At 48.9% G+C, this 17,640-nt stretch overlaps 1 protein-coding gene across 3 annotated transcripts in view; it reads left to right on the top strand.

Annotated features, from left to right (window-relative positions):
- Window positions 1-17,640, top strand: part of LPP (LIM domain containing preferred translocation partner in lipoma) — a 295,201-nt gene that overhangs the window by 274,249 nt on the left and 3,312 nt on the right. The gene's annotated exons all lie outside the window — the stretch shown is intronic.

The following is a 17,640-nucleotide window of genomic DNA, read 5'->3' as shown; positions in this document are numbered from 1 at the left end:
GTTCCAGATCCACACTGTATCACTTAAAATTTTAAACCCATCTTTTACGGACTTAGCTTTTTCCCTCCCCACTTTCCTCTCGGAGACGTTTTTGGCACCTGGAAAGTGCCCTGGCGCATCCTCCGGGTCGCGGGATACTAAACCCCCGTTCCAACCAGGCCTCCTATGTTCCCCGTTAATTATCTTAATGGTGACATGCTGCTTTAAGAGACACCTTTATTAATCCCACTAAATCTCCTCTTTTTATTGTTGCTTAAACACTTTTTCCTATCCATTACGTAGATGTGTTTAAAGCAGCCTGTCTGCTGGAATGAATGGCTCCATAACTCCGCACAAACTGCCCCGGCGCGTTTCGATTTCGCGCCCTCGGCAGAAAGGGAGAGGGATGGAGCGGGGAGCGGATGGGGGGGGGGGAGACGATGTTCTGTTCTTTGCAGAGTGTCCCTTTCCTCGCAAGGCGAGGCTGCCATCAAATCTGGGTGGCGGAGGCGTTGTGAAGAACAGGCTCCCCGCCGGAGCCACAAATCCTACCCCGCGGCTGCTAATGATATGTTAAATTATGGCAACACAAAAGCAGTTTAAGCTCCTCATTTACTCCGTGCTTCAGCACCGTACATTCTGTTAGCTTTGGGCGTTCTCCTCCTCACTCGTCTCCTTCGTACGTTTCCAACGACTTCATACGGCGTCGATCGTACGGAATCGTAAGTCGGTTGCAGCAAGGCCGGCCCCGCGATGTTTCCGCAAAGGATTTATTGGCACTCCACAAATAATTGTTGTTCAACTTGTAGGTTTCCAGGGCTAGTAAGTCAGGAGCTGGGAGATGGATCCGGCGGGAGGGTGTAATAACCAATGTGGGGTGAGTTTCTCCTTGGGGGTTGATTAATCAGTCGAGTTAATGTATTTATATACTGCTTAATGCTTATAAGAGCCTCTAAGCAGCTTACAAAATAATAAATGCAATATGTAGCAAACAGGAAAAAAATGAGAAACTACAATATTATGCAGTGCAGCACTGAGCAAAGCTACACTAAATCTATGGCAACTCAAAAACATAGCAGCATATTTTGAGACATTTTGGATTCAGGGATCCTCCTCGGGCCGAGGCACAGTCCTAACTTGCAAAATTCTGCACATCACACCAAAATCCTTCTTTACATTGACACCATCATTAAAGGAAACCCTGTGACTCCATTCAGTCTCATTCATCAAATTCTACTCCCAGACCTCCACCAATACGCACAAAGACAACATTCAGCCCATTGGTGCACACAAGAACTGAAGTTCAAGTACAGAGGCTCACATCCCATTCACAGATTGTTGTTGTTGTTGTTGAGTCGTTTAGTTGTGTACGACTCTTTGTGACCCCCTGGACCAGAGCATGCCAGGCCCTTCTGTCTTCCACTGCCTCCCGCAGTTTGGTCAAACTCATGCTGGTAGCTTTGAGAACAGTAGCCAACCATCTCGTCCTCTGTCGTCCCCTTCTCCTTGTGCCCTCCATCTTTCCCAGCATCAGGGTCTTTTCCAGGGAGTCTTCTCTTCTCATGAGGTGGCCAAAATCTTGGAGCCTCAGCTTCAGGATCTGTCCTTCCAGTGAGCACTCAGGGCTGATTTCCTTCAGAATGGATCGGTTTGATCTTCTTGCAGTCCATGGGACTCTCAAGAGTCTCTTCCAGCACCAGAATTCAAAAGCATCAATTCTTCGGCAATCAGCCTTCTTTATGGTCCAGCTCTCACTTCCATACATCACTACTGGGAAAACCATAGACATTATTCAGTAATGTGTTACTGGACAGATTCTGAAGAGTCCATGGGAGCATTCCTGTTGGCTTACTTGCAGTACATTTAAAACGGATCTAGGGATCTTGGTGGACCACAAGCTGAACATGAGTCAACAGTGTGATGCGGCAGCAAAAAACAGCTAATGCTATTCTTGGCTGCATCAACAGAAGACTAGTGTCCAGATCAAGGGAAGTCATTGTACTGCTCTATTCTGCCTTGGTCAGACCACACTTGGAATACTGTGTCCAATTCTGGGCACCACAATTTAAGAAGGATGTTGACAAACTGGAAGGTGGGCAGAGGAGGGCAACCAAGATGGTCAAGGGTCTGGAAACCAAGCCTTATGAGGAACGGTTGAGGGAGTTGGGTATGTTTAGCCTGGGAAAGAGGAGGCTGAGAGGAGATAAAGGTAAAGGGACCCCTAATTGTTAGGTCCAGTTGTGGCCGACTCTGGGGTTGCGGCGCTCATCTCGCTTTACTGGCCGAGGGAGCCGGCGTACAGCTTCCAGGTCTCGTGGCCAGCATGACTAAGCCGCTTCTGGCGAACCAGAGCAGCGCACGGAAATGCCATTTACCTTCCCGCCAGAGCGGTACCTATTTATCTACTTGCACTTTGACGTGCTTTCAAACTGCTAGGTGGGCAGGAGCTGGGACTGAGCAACGGGAGCTCACCCCGTCACAGGGATTCGAACCGCCAACCTTCTGATCTGCAAGCCCTAGGCTCAGTAGTTTAGAGGAGATTGAGAGGAGATCGCCATCTTCAATTATCTCAAGGGCTGTCCCATGGAAGAGGGAGCATGCTTCTTTTCTCCTGCTCTGGAGGGTAGGACTCGAACCAATGGCTTCAAGTTACAAGAAAGGAGATTCTGACTCAACATTCAGTATAAGAGAGCTTCCTATGCCTCTCATAGGCTGTGTTTACTATTCCCACCCTTGCTTCTTCCCACTTCCTTCATCTCGTAAAATAATAGTAATCGTGTTTTCAAGATTAATATAAACAGATTGCAACAGTATGTGCGCTCTCTCTCTCCCTCCCTCTCTCCAATGGGCAGATAAATATATTCCTCCTGCAAAGGAACAATGATTAAATAATTCACGAGGCGTCGCAAACCCAGGAGTAATAAGCGCTCCATTTTCTTGGGTAAATTCCGAGATCCCAAAGGAGCTCATTGGTCCGCCTTTCTTCCTAATGTTCAATAATTTTCTGCAACCTGGCACTGGCCCCTCGAGCCCGCCAAAATCTTCCGCTGGTCCCCTCCCTCCTCACCCACCTCGAAATACCTTGCAGGTGTCAGGGGAGAGAGAGGGAAATTCATGGACTTAATTTCCTCCGGTTCTTTCGCTCCCAAGGCTGAGCCTCCCTTGCAACCGTATCCCTTATCTCTTTGCATTCAAACTCGCCTGGGTGTGTCTCTTTCCAACTTTCCCCCCAGCAAATAAATCCTCAGTGGTGGTCCAGTTGTGGTGGTCCGGCCTGCTTCACCCTTCCCTCCTTGTGCTTTTTCCTGCTCCAAATCTCTCCCCCAGCTATTTTTCACTCCACCAGGGAAAAGATGACTCTTCATATCTCCCACTCTCTATGGCGAAATGTATTGGGGGGAGATGATTTTTCAGCAGGGGAGGAAAATGCCTCAAAGCGAGGGAAAGTAAGGTAAGCAGACGGCTCTCATCCCACTCTCCTCAGTCTCGTTTGCTGCTTCTGAGGCCGCTTTTTCCATTTCCTAGAATTGTAGAGATGGAAGGAGTCCAGGGTCATCTAGTCCAACCCAATGCAATGCAGGAATCACAGCAAAGAAGGTCGCTGACAGATGGCTGTCCAACCTCTGCCAAAAAACCTCCATGGAAGGAGACACCACCATCTTTCAAGGGAGACCGTTCCACTCTTGAACGGCTCTTACCATCAGAAAGTTTTAGTCAGAATCTCCTTTCTTGACCCGGTGAAGGTCCAGTGTGAGTGTCTGGAGGTGGTTGGAGGATGGATGGCAGCTAACGGATTGAGGTTGAACCCTGACAAGACAGAAGTACTATTTTGGGGGGACAGGAGGCGGGCGGGTGTGGAGGACTCCCTGGTCCTGAATGGGGTAACTGTGCCCCTGAAGGACCAAGTGTGCAGCCTGGGAGTCATTCTGGACTCACAGCTGTCCATGGAGGCGCAGGCCTATTCTGTGTCCAGGGCAGCTGTCTACCAGCTCCATCTGGTACGCAGGCAGAGACCCTTCCTGCCCACAGACTGTCTCACTGGAGTGGTGCATGCTCTAGTTATCTCTCACTTGGACTACTGCAATGCGCTCTATGTGGGGCTACCTTTGAAGGTGACCCGGAAACTACAACTAATCCAGAATGCGGCATCTAGACTGGTGACTGGGCGTGGAGACGCTCCTTCAGGTATACTGGGCGGAGGCCGTTTAGGGCTTAAAGGTCAACACCAAAACTTTGAATTGTGCTCGGAAATGTACTGGGAGCCAATGTAGGTCTTTCAAGACCAGTGTTATGTGATGCTTCTGAATCTCAGTTGCCGGAGAGCACGGGAGGGGATAGTGGTCTTGTGTTCAAATCCTGATTTGGTCCTGAGTGGTCTTGTGTTCAAATCCTGATTTCTGGCTTCCCCTTGGGGCATCTGCTCAGCCCCTGTGAGAACAGGGTGCTGGACCAGGTGAACCACTGTCCTTGCGTTTCTGTGACCAGGCTGCCTCCAGCCTCAGCGAGCCCAAAATGTGCAGAATGCAAGATTTGTGAGTGCAACCCTAAGCCTGGAAACACTGGTACTTACTTTCAAGTAAGCACGTGTCCAGTTGTGCTGCAGAGGAACAGTCTTCCTTGAGAGGTGGTGGACTCTCCTCCCTTGAAGGTTTTCAAGCAGAGGTTGGATGGCCGGCTGTCAAGGAATGCTTTAGCTGAGATTCCTGCATTGCAGAGGGTTGGGCTAGATGACCCTCAGGGTCCCTTCCAGCTCTAGGTTCCTGGGTCCTGCTGCTCAAATTGTGGGCTTCCCATGAGGGTGTTTTGTTGGCCACTGCAAGAACAGGACCCTGGTCTAGTTAGGCTGCTGGCCTGATCCAAGAGGGCTCTTACGTTTGTAAGTGTGAAGGAGATCGAGTTTCTCCTAATTCCCTCCGAAAGCAGGGAGGTTCAGTATTTGGGCACCAGAACCTTCTCGTTTCATGCTGAAGCAAAGACCCTGAGAGTGAGAGAGAGCCGCTGGTGGGTCTCCGCAAGAGATCTTCTTTTCCCCGCATTCATCCAGCGGTGTCTTCTTTGGCCATTATAATTTATAACCAGCAATTGGTGATTTTATCACCCAGCTAATAATAATAAAAGAGTCAAGTGTAGACTGTGCTTGCTTCCACCTCTGAGAGTTTTTATGATCTTTTAACGAGCTTAATTAATCTGGCTGTCATTGTTGGAGCTGCGTGTTTCTCAGGGAGCGAAGGCCCTCTGCTGTTCCCAGACACAAAACTCCATCTCAGGCATGCAGAGATTCAGGATTAGAAGCCTCGAAAACCCTGGTCTTCTGTGGCCTTCCCCCAGTAACGAACTGGGCGCTCCTGGGGCTTGAGCGAAAGGGTGTAGTGGTTCTAGGGGTTGCTCGTGCGTAAGCCGGTGCAAACACCTGGCTGGGTTGCCTGAGTGAACCTTTTCTGTCCAGACAGCCACTCACCCGTGGCTGTCTCAATCGCTGGCAGAATCCGTCAGTGGGCGTTTCTTAAACTTCTTCCAGCAAAGAAGCTCTTTGACGCCTAGTCTCCTCCTACTCTCTCTGCGCGAAAGCCTTCTGCGCAAGGAGGGCGTAGGCAGCGGAGGACCCCTACTCTCCCCGCTGGTCCCCAGCAAGGAGTCATGGGACCGCCTCGCCACTTCCCCCATCTGCCCCCCTTCACCACTGGTGCTACACTGATTCTCTTCCCCAGAAGATGGGCTGCCTCTCCCAATCCCGGGACGCTCTCTGGAATCCCTCTGCATCTTGCTCTCTCCCTCCGGCACTGATGGCAGTTCCCTGACAAAGGGAGTCCAGAGATAAAAGGAGAACCGTGACGAGGTCAGGGAAATCTTCCAGGATAAACCCGCACCTCCTCTGTGTTCCTGTAAGCCTGCATGAATGATCTGGGAGTGGTCAGATCATGCAAACCTTTGCTGCAGTCATGTTTGGAATACTGGGTACTGTTCTGGATGCCTCACCTTAGAAAGGAGGAAGAAGAGTTGGAAAGGGTTCAGGAAAAGGCAAACAAAATGGTCCATGGGATGGAGAGACCATGTTATGAAGGAAGGTTACAGCATTTGGGACTTTTTAGACTAGCGGAACGGTTGTTTGTTGGCATCCATCTGTCTCAAGACGCAATGGAGTGCGCCTCGGGGGGTGAAGTCAAACAACCGCTGCTTGCAGTGCAAGCCTGGGCAGTGTGTCTGGAGGTCCTGGGCTGCCCAGGCGACAGGCCCCTCCCCTCGGTCCCGCTGATGTAGTTAGACTGTGGAACTCACTCCCACAGGAGGCAGGGGCTGCCAATAACCTGGATGGCTTTAAAAGAATTAGACAAATTCGTGGAGCCGTTGATGGCTACTAGCCAGGATGGCTGTTTTCGACCTCCATAGTTGGAGCCAGTGTGGTGTAGTGGTTAAGAGCGGTGGACTCGTAATCTGGTGAACTGGGTTCGCTTCCCCGCTCCTCCACATGCAGCTGCTGGGTGACCTTGGGCCAGTCACACTTCTCTGAAGTCTCTCAGCCCCACTCATCTCACAGAGTGTCTGTTGTGGGGGAGGAAGGGAAAGGAGAATGTTAGCCGCTTTGAGACTCCTTAAGGGTAAAGGTAAAGGGAACCCCTGACCATTAGGTCCAGTTGTGGCCGACTCTGGGGTTGCAGCGCTCATCTCGCTTTATTGGCCAAGGGAACCGGCGTATAGCTTCCGGGTCATGTGGCCAGCATGACTAAGCCACTTCTGGCGAACCAGAGCAGCGGATGTTTACCTTCCCGCCAGAGCGGTATTTATCTACTTGCACTTGACGTGCTTTCAAACTGCTAGGTTGGCAGGAGCAGGGACCGAGCAATGGGAACTCACCCCGTCGCGGGGATTCGAACCGCCGACCTTCTGATCAGCAAGTCCTAGGCTCTGTGGTTTAACCCACAGCGCCACCCCTTAGGGTAATGATAAAGCGAGATATCAAATCCAAACTTCTCCTCCTCTTCTTCTTCTGAAATAAAATAAGTTTCCCAAACTCCTTAGTTGAAGCAGCATCAAAAATATGAAGGAGATCCACATATCTTGAAATAAAAATTTAGCATCCTGGATGATTGGCTGGCTTCTGTATGTCTCGGGAGACAATAGAGGAATGTGCCATTGGGCGGGGGGGAGTCAAACAGCACCAGTACAGGAGAGACATGTTTTGTTGCAGCTGGGGCAGATGAAGGCGTCCGGTTGTGCTGCTGCAGATGCACCATGGTCAACTGGTTGTCCCAGTGGGAAGTCTGCTAGCAGGTCCTGGGTGCAAGTACACTCCCCCCCCCCGTGGTTTCCAGCAAATGGTATTATTCAGAAGCACATTGGTGCTGTGTGGGGCTTCTCTCCCTCAGGAAGTGAGGGAACCAAGCCTCACAGCTCATGAGGTCCTTTGGTTGGTGAACTATTTCCCCAGGAGACTCCTTAGCGTAGTGATAAAGCGGGATATCAAATCCAAACTCTTCTTCCACTTCCTCTTCTTCTTCTTCTTCTTCTTCTTCTTCATCTTCTTCATCTTCTTCATCTTCATCATCATCATCATCATCATCATCATCATCCCAGTTGCTAGAAACCACAGGAAGGGATGTTGTGCTCAGATCTTCCTTGCTGCTTTCCCACAGGCTGATTTCCAGAACAGGATTTCAGACTAGATATGTCATTGGCCTGATCCTGCAGGCCCTTCTTACATTCTTAACCCCCTTGTTTTTAGCATCAATGCTGTCATTTCTTCATTTTGGTGGCCGCCGACTCCCTTGACCTTACAGTGTTCACAACTGAAAAGGATTCACGTAGCAATCATGAGAGATTTATCTGCAGAATACTTCAAATCTCTGCGCATAACTGGTTGGCGGACCTTGGGGTCAGCCCGCACATGAGCCCATCAATGATGCTTCAAGTTGTCCCCCAAAGCCTCTGGGTGACTGTAACAGATATTGATTGTAGCAGCTGCTACAGTCACCCATAGATAGCATCTTTCCAACCTTCTCAACATTGTCACTCACTTATCCTCCAGCAGCATATGACTTCTTGCAGCAAGGAGACAGAGGATCAAAGAAACTGCAATAAAAAGAGGAACTTCTATAACTAATCTGTACCTCTCTCTTGCTGAAATAGGAAGCCACTTGCTGCTATTAGGTAATTCAGTACAGGTTCTGAGTGGGTTTCTGGGGAAAGAGTTCCATTGGTGCCTGTAAAGGTAAAGGGACCCCTGACCATTAGGTCCTGTCGTGGCCGACTCTGGGGTTGCGGCGCTCATCTCACTTTACTGGCCGAGGGAGTCGGCGTACAGCTTCCGGGTCATGTGGCCAGTATGACTAAGCCACTTCTGGCGAACCAAAGCAGCACACGGAAATGCCGTTTACCTTCCCGCTGGAGTGGTACCTATTTATCTACTTGCACTTTGAGGTGCTTTCAAACTGCTAGGGTGGCAGGAGCAGGGACCGAGCAATGGGAGCTCACCCCGTCGCAGAGATTTGAACCACCGACCTTCTGATCGGCAAGTCCTAGGCTCTGTGGTTTAACCCACAGTGCCACCCACGTCCCTCATTGGTGCCTGTAGCAGCTGTCAAAACCAGCAGTTGCCACAAGCACCTGCAGGCTTCTAGGTACATGTAGGTTTCTCATAGGATTCTGTGTGGAGTGGCCTTTTATCAAGGGGAGATTTTGCAGCTGGGAACAATTCATAGAACCATGGAATTGTAGGGATGGAAGGGACGCCTGGCAATGCAGGAATCTCAGCTAAAGCATCCGAGACAGATGGCCCTCCAACCTCTGCTTAAAAACCTCCAAGGAAGGAGAGTCTACCACCTTATGAGGGAGTCCATTCCTCTGTCAAACAGCTCTTGCCGTCAGAAAGTCCTTCCTGATGTTTAGTCAGAATCTCCTTTCTTATAACCTGAAGCCATGGGTTCGAGTCCTACCCTCCAGAGCAGGAGAAAACAAGTTTGTTCCATTTTCCATGTGACTGCCCTTGAGCTATATGAATACGTCTCTCCTCTCAGTCTCCTCTTTCCCAGGCTAAACATACCCAGCTCCTTCAAGCACTCCTCATAAGCCTTGGTTTCCATTCCTTTTCCGTTTCTTATGTTTCTATGCCCCTTGTCACTCACATGAGTCACAAAGCGGCTTACAATCAATAAATAATAAAATAATAGGAGATCGCAAATACAGTCATACCTCATGTTATGTTTGCTTCAGGTTGCACGTTTTCAGGTTGCGTCCCACGGCGACCCAGAAGTAACGGAACAGGTTACTTCCGGGTTTCTCTGTTCGCGCAAAATGATGTCATGCACATGCGCAGAAGCTGTGAATCGCGACCCGCGCGTGCGCAGAGGCGGGTTGCGTTCTTTTCAGGTTGCGAACGCACCTCTGGAACGGATCCCGTTCGCAGCCAGAGGTACCACTGTATAGGATAAATCATATAGAATACTTAACTAATCATCAGTAAAAGAATCGCATAAGGAAAACAACCCCAACTAATAAAACGCAATTAGCAAACAAGCAAACCAATGAAATAAGCTAAACTGCACAACCGTTATAAGATTCAGAAAGCATTGCAGAACGCATGCTCCACGAAAATAATAATAATAATAATAATAATAAATACCCCGCCCATCTGGCTGGGTTTCCTCAGCCACTCTGGGGCAGCTTCCAACAAAACACTAAATACAATAACCTATTAAACATTAAAAGCTTCCCTAAACGTTGTTATTAACAACGTTAACAAACCAGCCACCAAAAGACAAACTAAGCAGTGTTGAATTCACACACACACACACACACACACACACTCCAAATCCCCAGGACTTGACGCAGACTCAACTCTGTTCTGAAGGCAAGGCAGGTGGAAAAAGCCATTGCCTGATGGCCGGCGCAAAGTATCATTCCCCTTGATCATCTTGGTTGCCCTTCCAGCTTGTCCATGCCCTTCTTAAATTGGGCTGCCCAGAACAGAATGCAGGACTCCATGTGAGGTCTGAGCAAAGCAGAACAGAGTGGGACTATTAATTCCCTCGATCCAGACACACTGCTGCTGTGGATGCAGCCATCATTATTGTAATGTTTTGTAGGGAGGGAAGCAGGCTGCGAGGAGGCAGCGTCGCAACCACATATTTATGGCCATTGGCTATAATTTTATTGAGCAACACAAAGAGGAAAATGAAGTGAGAACCTGAGAGGGTTTCTGAGTGCCGCTTTTGTGCGAAGACACACCGGCTGCTGATAGATCTTCTTTTGCCCCGGAAAGAAATTGCTCACCCCCCCAAATGGGCCGTGGAACGAGAAAGCGTGAAGCGTGACAGGGACGCTTCTGCCCAAATGGGTCAATTTTCTGCCATTTCCCCCCATAATTGCATGTAGAGCGTAGAGCATTTAATATACCAGGCAGAGGCAGGAGAGAGACAGAGACACAGAGAGAGTTTCCATTCTCCTTAGTCCTGTTATTTTATTTCTTTTACGGCTGGAGTGGAAACGGTTTCTGAGCTCAGCCCTGCCTTACAGAGCCACTCTTGCCGGCTGGCTAATCACCACCCATTTCCCAGCGAGTGCTTTTTATTTATTTATTTTACCTGCATCGTAAGATTTACGCCCCGCCTGATAGTTTAAAAACAAACAAAACGAGAGAAGGATAAAACGAAACAAAAACCCAGGAAACATTTACAATATAGTTTTGAAACGTACAGAAAGTTAAGAGGCTGAAACAACGATTGTTGTCCGGAGATATCTCAGTTGGTAGAGCATGAGACTCTCAAGGCCATGAGTTCAAATTTGGGCAAAAGATTCTTGATTTGCAGGGGGTTGGACTGAATGACCTTTGAGGTGCCCTTCCAACTCGACAGTTCTATGATTCTACAAGGCTTCGATTGTTGCCTGCAGGCGTTCCTGCTCCTTGTCGATTTCCCCCTGGAGTCATTTTCCTTCGAGTGACATGCTCAGACCTGGGTGGCTTTTCTGGAGAGCTTCTCCGTTCCCCGGTGATCTTGCCTGCCCTCCAGAGATCGAAAAAGCCCGGCACCAGAAAGCTGTGCAAGCCTGCAGGTTGACTCTCGCTAGCCACCTCCCTGGCTGCCTGCGCCGCCGCCGCCCCCCCCCCCTTGCACAATGCCAAAATCTGGCTTGGCAGCCTCATTTTTTTCCACCCGTGAAGAGGTGCAGAAATAGCCAAACTTCCCCAACTGCCCAGAGGCACTTTGGGAACCGGTTTGCGGTGAGGTGTAACTGGAGTTTAAATCTTAGGACGACCACACATGTTTCCAGAAGCCTGGTGATTAGCCGGAGCAGAGTTTTATAGACTGCTTCTGGCTTCGGGGCCTTGGTGTACTTTTCAAAACAAAGCCCAACAACAGAAATATCTTCGTTTGAGGTCTGGAACGTGTGTCTGGTCACTGCAGGAGCGGACAGGGGACCTAGGGGTTGTCTCTTCAACTCTTGACGGGCCCCACCCCATGGAACAGGCCCAGGGCTGCCATGTCGTGCATCTGTTTGCAAAGAAGCATAGAAAAGGGGCACCAAGAGTTATCTAGTCCAACCCTCTGCAATGCAGGAATCACAGGTATAGAATTCCTGGCTGGTGGCCATCCAGACATTGCTTAGCATCCTCTGACAAAGGAGAGCCCACCACCTCTTGTGGGAGTCTGTTCCGCTGTCGAACGGATTTTACTGCCAAAAAGTTCTTCCCGAGGTTGAGTCGGAATCTCCATTCTTATAACTTGAAGCCACGGGTTCGAGTCCTACCCTCCAGAGCAGGAGAAAACAAGAATGCTCCCTCTTCCATGGGGCAGCCCTTCAGATATTTGAAGATGGCTCTCATATCTCCTCTCAGTCTCCCCTTTTCCAGGTTAAACATACCCAGCTCCTTCAACCGTTCCTCATCAGGCTTGGTTTCCAGACCCTTGATCATTTCTTTTTTTAAAAAAAAAAAAAGTTTTTATTTATGCTTTTCAAATTTATACATTTCATTAGTTTTACAATCAGTTTTACATTTGAAAACGTGACTTCCTTCCCCCTCTTTCTGCGGTTCCTTAAATTTATTTTTAAATATCTTTCTGCATATCCAAATTCATTTAATTTCCTCAATCTACTTTAAATATATACTCTTATAAAACTGCAGGTTATTACAATAATCCTGCCAATGTTTTTATCCGCTTGCAATTCATCTGTAAATATTCAACAAACCATTTCCGTTCTTTTATAAAAAGTTGATCATCTTGATTTCTTATTCTTCCGGTAAGTTTCGCCATTTCTGAATATTCCCTAAGTTTTTGTATCCATTCTTCCATCGCTGGGACTTCTTCTTCATTCCACTTTGGGGCAAGTAACAGTCTTGCTGCTGTAGTATCATACATAAATAAATTTCTAAACAATTTAGGTAGTTCTGTCCCTATAATTCCCAAAAGGAAAGCTTCTGGTTTCCCCCACAAACGTTATTTTGAACATCTTTTTCAATTCATTGTATATCATTTCCCAGTAAGCTTTTAACCCTTGATCATCCCGGTTGCCCTCCTCTGCCCACCTTCCAGCTTGCCAGTATCCTTCTTATCCCTTTGAGCATGTGCAGAGTTGCCTTTTGCTTTCTCCAAAGGGACCCCAGCCAGCTCCCTCTCGGGCTCAGACTTGAGGTCCGGGCGTCTTAATCTTCTGGTCTCGCCCCCAGGAAGGCAAAGAGCGTTTGACACAGAGGTGCGGCAGCTACGTGCCACGGAGGCCGGGCAGGAAGCTAGCAACCGCTTGCCCTGAGCTGTGTGTACAGCTAAGGAAGGCTTGCCATCAGGACAAATTTACAGTGGTGCCCCGCAAGACGAATGCCTCGCAAGACGGAAAACCCGCTAGACGAAAGGGTTTTCCGTTTTTGAGTTGCTTCGCATGACGAATTTCCCTATGGGCTTGCTTCGCAAGACGAAAATGTCTTGCGAGTCTTTAGATTTTTTTCCACTCCCCCCCCCCTTTTTTCTAAGCCGCTAAGCCTTTAATAGCCTTTTAGCAGCTAAGCCGCTAAGCCTTTAATTGCCGCTAAACCGCTAATAGCGCTAATCCGCTAAGCCCCTAATAGGGTTGCTTCGCAAGACGAAAAAACCGCTAGACGAAGACACTCGCGGAACGAATTAATTTCGTCTTGCGAGGCACCACTGTACATCATGAAGGGATTAATTTGTCTATCCTGTCATCCTGGTGAGAGCAAAGCAAATTCCACAGCAAGGGCGATTCGCCTCCCGAGAAAGAGGAGGGGAACAACAGAATAAAAAACAGAGACAGATACCGAGCAATAAAGTTGCAAGGGTAAATTGCATTTATTTAAATCTATTTTTGGGACGCAGGTGGCACTGTGGGTTAAACCACAGAGCCTAGGCAGCGGTCAGCAAAGTTTTTCAGCAGAGGGCCGGTCCACTGTCCCTCAGACCTTGTGGGGGGGCCGGACTATTTTTTTTGGGGGGGGAGGAATGAATTCCTATGCCCCACAAATAACCCAGAGATGTAGTTTAAATAAAAGGACACATTCTACTCATGTAAAAACACCAGGCAGGCCCCACAAATAACCCAGAGATGCATTTTACGGTAAATAAAAGGGCACCTTCTACTCATGTAAAAACACACTGATTCCTGGACCATCCGTGGGCTGGATTTAGAAGGTGATTGGGCCGGATCTGGCCCCCGGGCCTTAGTTTGCCTACCCATGGGCTAGGGTTTGCCAATTGGAAGGTGGCGGTTCAAATCCCCGCGACGGGGTGAGTTCCCGTTGCTCGGTCCCTGCTCCTGCCAACCTAGCAGTTTGAAAGCACGTCAAGTGCAAGTAGATAAAGAGGTACCACTCCGGCAGGAAGGTAAACGGCATTTTCGTGCGCTGCTCTGGTTTGCCAGAAGCGGCTTAGTCATGCTGGCCACATGACCCGGAAGTTGTACAGCGCCTCCCTCAGCCAGTAAAGCGAGATGAGCGACGCAACCCCAGAGTCGGCCACGACTGGACCTAATGGTCAGGGGTCCTTTTACCTTTAAATCTAAATCAGTGGTTCCCAAAAGTTTCTGGGTGGCTGACCCCGCCTGGTTCCAAAAAGTCATCCCAAATGCCCTTTATGCTGCCCTGGAAAAAAAGCATTACAGTAGTACCTCAGGTTACATACGCTTCAGGTTGCAGACGCTTCAGGTTACAGACTCGGTTAACCCAGAAATAGTGCTTCAGGTTAAGAACTTTGCTTCAGGATGAGAACAGAAATCATGCAGCAGCGGCGTGGCAGCAGCAGGAGGCCCCATTAGCTAAAGTGGTGCTTCAGGTTAAGAACAGTTTCAGGTTAAGTACGGACCTCCGGAACAAATTAAGTACTTAACCTGAGGTACCACTGTATTCAGAATAGTGCTATGCACAGCCCACTAAAGAAGATTATAGCAGACAACATGGTGTGAAGAATATTTTGAAGAAAACACAAGGGTGAATGGATGAAATATTTCATAGAATCCTAGACTTGGAAGGGACCCAATCCCGACCAGGGACGCATGGCAAACCAAGTTGATGGGGACTTTGCTGAAATGGCAAAATTAACTGGAAAGCTCAGGAACTAAGAGGACAAGAACTTTAAAAAAGAATGGGGGGAGTGGAATTATTATTTATTTAGGAGACCATTGTAAGCAGATGAAAACATTAGCAGGATTTTAATCTCACTTGTAAGGTAACAAAGACTACGGACAATTTAGATGGTTAAAAACGTGGATAATCGACTGATATGCAGATGTAAATATTGATATTAGGAGCCATGGAGGGGAGGGAAGGGAGTCGCGAGATTCAGAGTTATCTCATTAGATGGCTTTTTAATTGATTTTGTTAAAAGTTTATATTTTTAAAAATCAAATAAATTTTTTTGTTGTTTTTTAAAAAAACAAGGTCATAGCAGACAACATTTCATGAAGAATATTTTGATGCATTAGTACTAAAGAAAGCACAAGGGTGAATAGACAAAATATTTCATAGAACCTTAGAACTGAAGAGTTTGGTGGGACCCCAGGGGTCATCTAGTCCAACCCGCTGCAATGCAGGAATCTCAGCTAAAGCATCCCTGGCAGATGACCACCCAACCTCTGCTTAAAAACCTCTGAGGAAGGGGAGTCCATGCCACTGATGAATGGCTCTTACCAACAGGAAATTCTTCGTAGTGTTTGGCTGGAATCTCCTTTCTTGTGACTCGAATCCATTGCTTTGGGTCCTGCATCTTCCACAGTTGGAGACAGAAATGTTTCCAAATCCCAGTTGCTGGTGACCACAGGAAAGGAAGAGTTGCTCTTGTGCCTGGGTTCTGCTTGCGGGAATCTGGTCAGCCACTGTGAGAACAGGATGCTGGACTTATTATTATTATTATTATTATTATTATTACTACTACTACTACTTATACCCCGCCCATCTGGCTGTGTTTCCTCAGCCACTCTGGCAGCTTCCAGCAAAATATTAAAAGCTTCCCTAAACAGGACTGCCTTCAGATGTCTTCTAAATGTCATATAGTTGTTTATTTCCTTGACATCCGACGGGAGTGCGTTCCACAGGGAGGGCGCCACCACCGATAAGTCCCCCTGCCTGGTTCCCTGTAACCTCGCTTCTCGCAGGGAGGGAACCGCCAGAAGGCCCTCAGAGCTGGACTTCAGTGTCCGGGCTGAATGATGGGTGTGGAGACGCTCCTTCAGGTCTACTGGTCTAAGGCCATTTAGGGCTTTAAAGGTCAGCACAAACACTTTAAATTGTGCTCGGAAAAGTACTGGGAGCCAGTGTAGGTCTTTTAAGACCGGTGTTATGTGGTCTCGCGGCCGCTCCCAGTCAACAGTCTAGCTGCCACATTCTGGATTAGTTGTAGTTTCTAGGTCACCTTCAAAGGTAGCCCCATGTAGAGTGCATTGCAGTAGTCCAAGTAACTAGAACATGCACCACTCTGGCCAGACAGACAGCGGGCAGATAGGGTCTCATCCTGCATACCAGATGGAGCTGGTAGACAGCTGCCCTGTACACAGAATTGACCTGTGGCTCCATGGACAGCTGTGAGTCCAGAATGACTTCCAGGCTGCGCTCCTGGCCCTTCAGGGGCACAGTTATCCCATTCGGGACCAGGGAGTCCTCCACACCTGCCCGCCCCCTGTCTGATCCAGCAAGTTCTTCTTGTGCTGTTAAGCTTAAATCAGGACTGCACAAGTTGGGTGATTCCTCAAGCCCAGTGCAGCTTTGCCAGCTATACATGGCTGCCATCTGGAACCAGACAAACTCCCTGCCTGGAATTGGAACAATGATGGCATGTGGGAGCGCTCAGTTTTCTAGCTCTCGACAGGCCGCAATGAACAGATTGGTTCAGCTTGGCCAGTCACCAGTTGCAGAGACCCACCACGTCGGGTGGCCAAGGGTGACTGGCCATGTGCATCCCGACAGCCTCCCCTGTCCAGTGGAGAGAGGAGCTCAGCGTCCTGTTTCTGATTAAAATTGAACGGCCCCATTGCAAGAGGCCGGCACCGCAATGAAAAGCGGCTTTTACCATCGTGGGTGAGTGCAACACACATGACGTGTGTCCGTGGAAAAGGAAAACATTGAAATTATAAAACCAAGACACATTTTAAACATGTAAAATCAGCTACGTTGTCCTTGCAGGCAACGATTTCAAGGTTGCGTGGCATAGTGGTTAGAGTGCCAGGCTGGGACCTGGGAAACCAGGGTCCACATTTCTTTCTTTCTTTTTTAATTAGTTTTCACATATTACATTACAATGCAGATGTACCGTATTTTTCGCTCTATAGGACGCACCCGACCATAGGACGCACCTTGTTTTAGAGGGGGAGAACAAGAAAAAAAAAATCTCCCCCTCTCTGCGCAGTGCCCCTTCAGCGAAGCAGCAGGAGAAACGGAGCCCCTTCCATTTCTCCTCCTGCTTAGCTGAAGGAGCGCTGCGCCTTAGCTGAAGGGGCACCTACCCTACAGCGAAAGGAACCCGAAGCCTCTGGAGCGCAGCGGGAAGTCCCACTGCGCTCCGGAGGCTTGAGACAGCTATCTTTGAAGCCTGTAGAGTGAGAGGGGTCGGTGCACACCAACCCCTCTCGCTCTACAGGCTTCAGCAGAAGGCAACCTGAAGCCTCCGGAGCGCGGCAGGAGTTTCCGCCGCGCTCCGAAGGCTTTAGGCGCCTATCTGGAGATCAAGAGGGGTCGGTGTGCACCGACCCCTCTCGCTCTCCAGATAGCGTCGGGTTCCTTTTGCTGAAGCCTGGAGAGCAAGACTCTCCTGGCTTCAGTAAAAGGAACTCGAAGCCTCCAGAGCGCAGCGCACTGACCCCTCTCGCTCTCCAGGCTTCAGCGAAAGCAATGCGTAGCCTCCGGAGCACGGAGGGAGCGCTCCCTCTGCGCTTCAGAGGCTTTGCGTTGCTATCGCTGAAGCCAAGGAGCCTGCATTCGCTCCATAGGATGCACACACATTTCCCCTTCATTTTTGGAGGGGGAAAAGTGCGTCCTATAGAGCGAAAAATACGGTACCAAAACAACACCATTTCTTCCCCATCCCCCCATACATTTACATGTATATTTCCTCAATCCATCATATTATTCTTTTCTCCTTCCTCCCACTTCCCTGAAACATGAAGCTCCATGGGCATAACCATCCCCTGCCTCTCAGCCTAGCCTACCTCACAGGGTCATTGTGAGGATCA

This window comes from Podarcis pityusensis (assembly GCF_964106645.2).
Source record: "Podarcis pityusensis genome assembly, chromosome: 5".
In the NCBI taxonomy this organism is placed as follows: domain Eukaryota; kingdom Metazoa; phylum Chordata; class Lepidosauria; order Squamata; family Lacertidae; genus Podarcis; species Podarcis pityusensis.
This window is presented reverse-complemented; position numbering and strand designations above follow the sequence as displayed.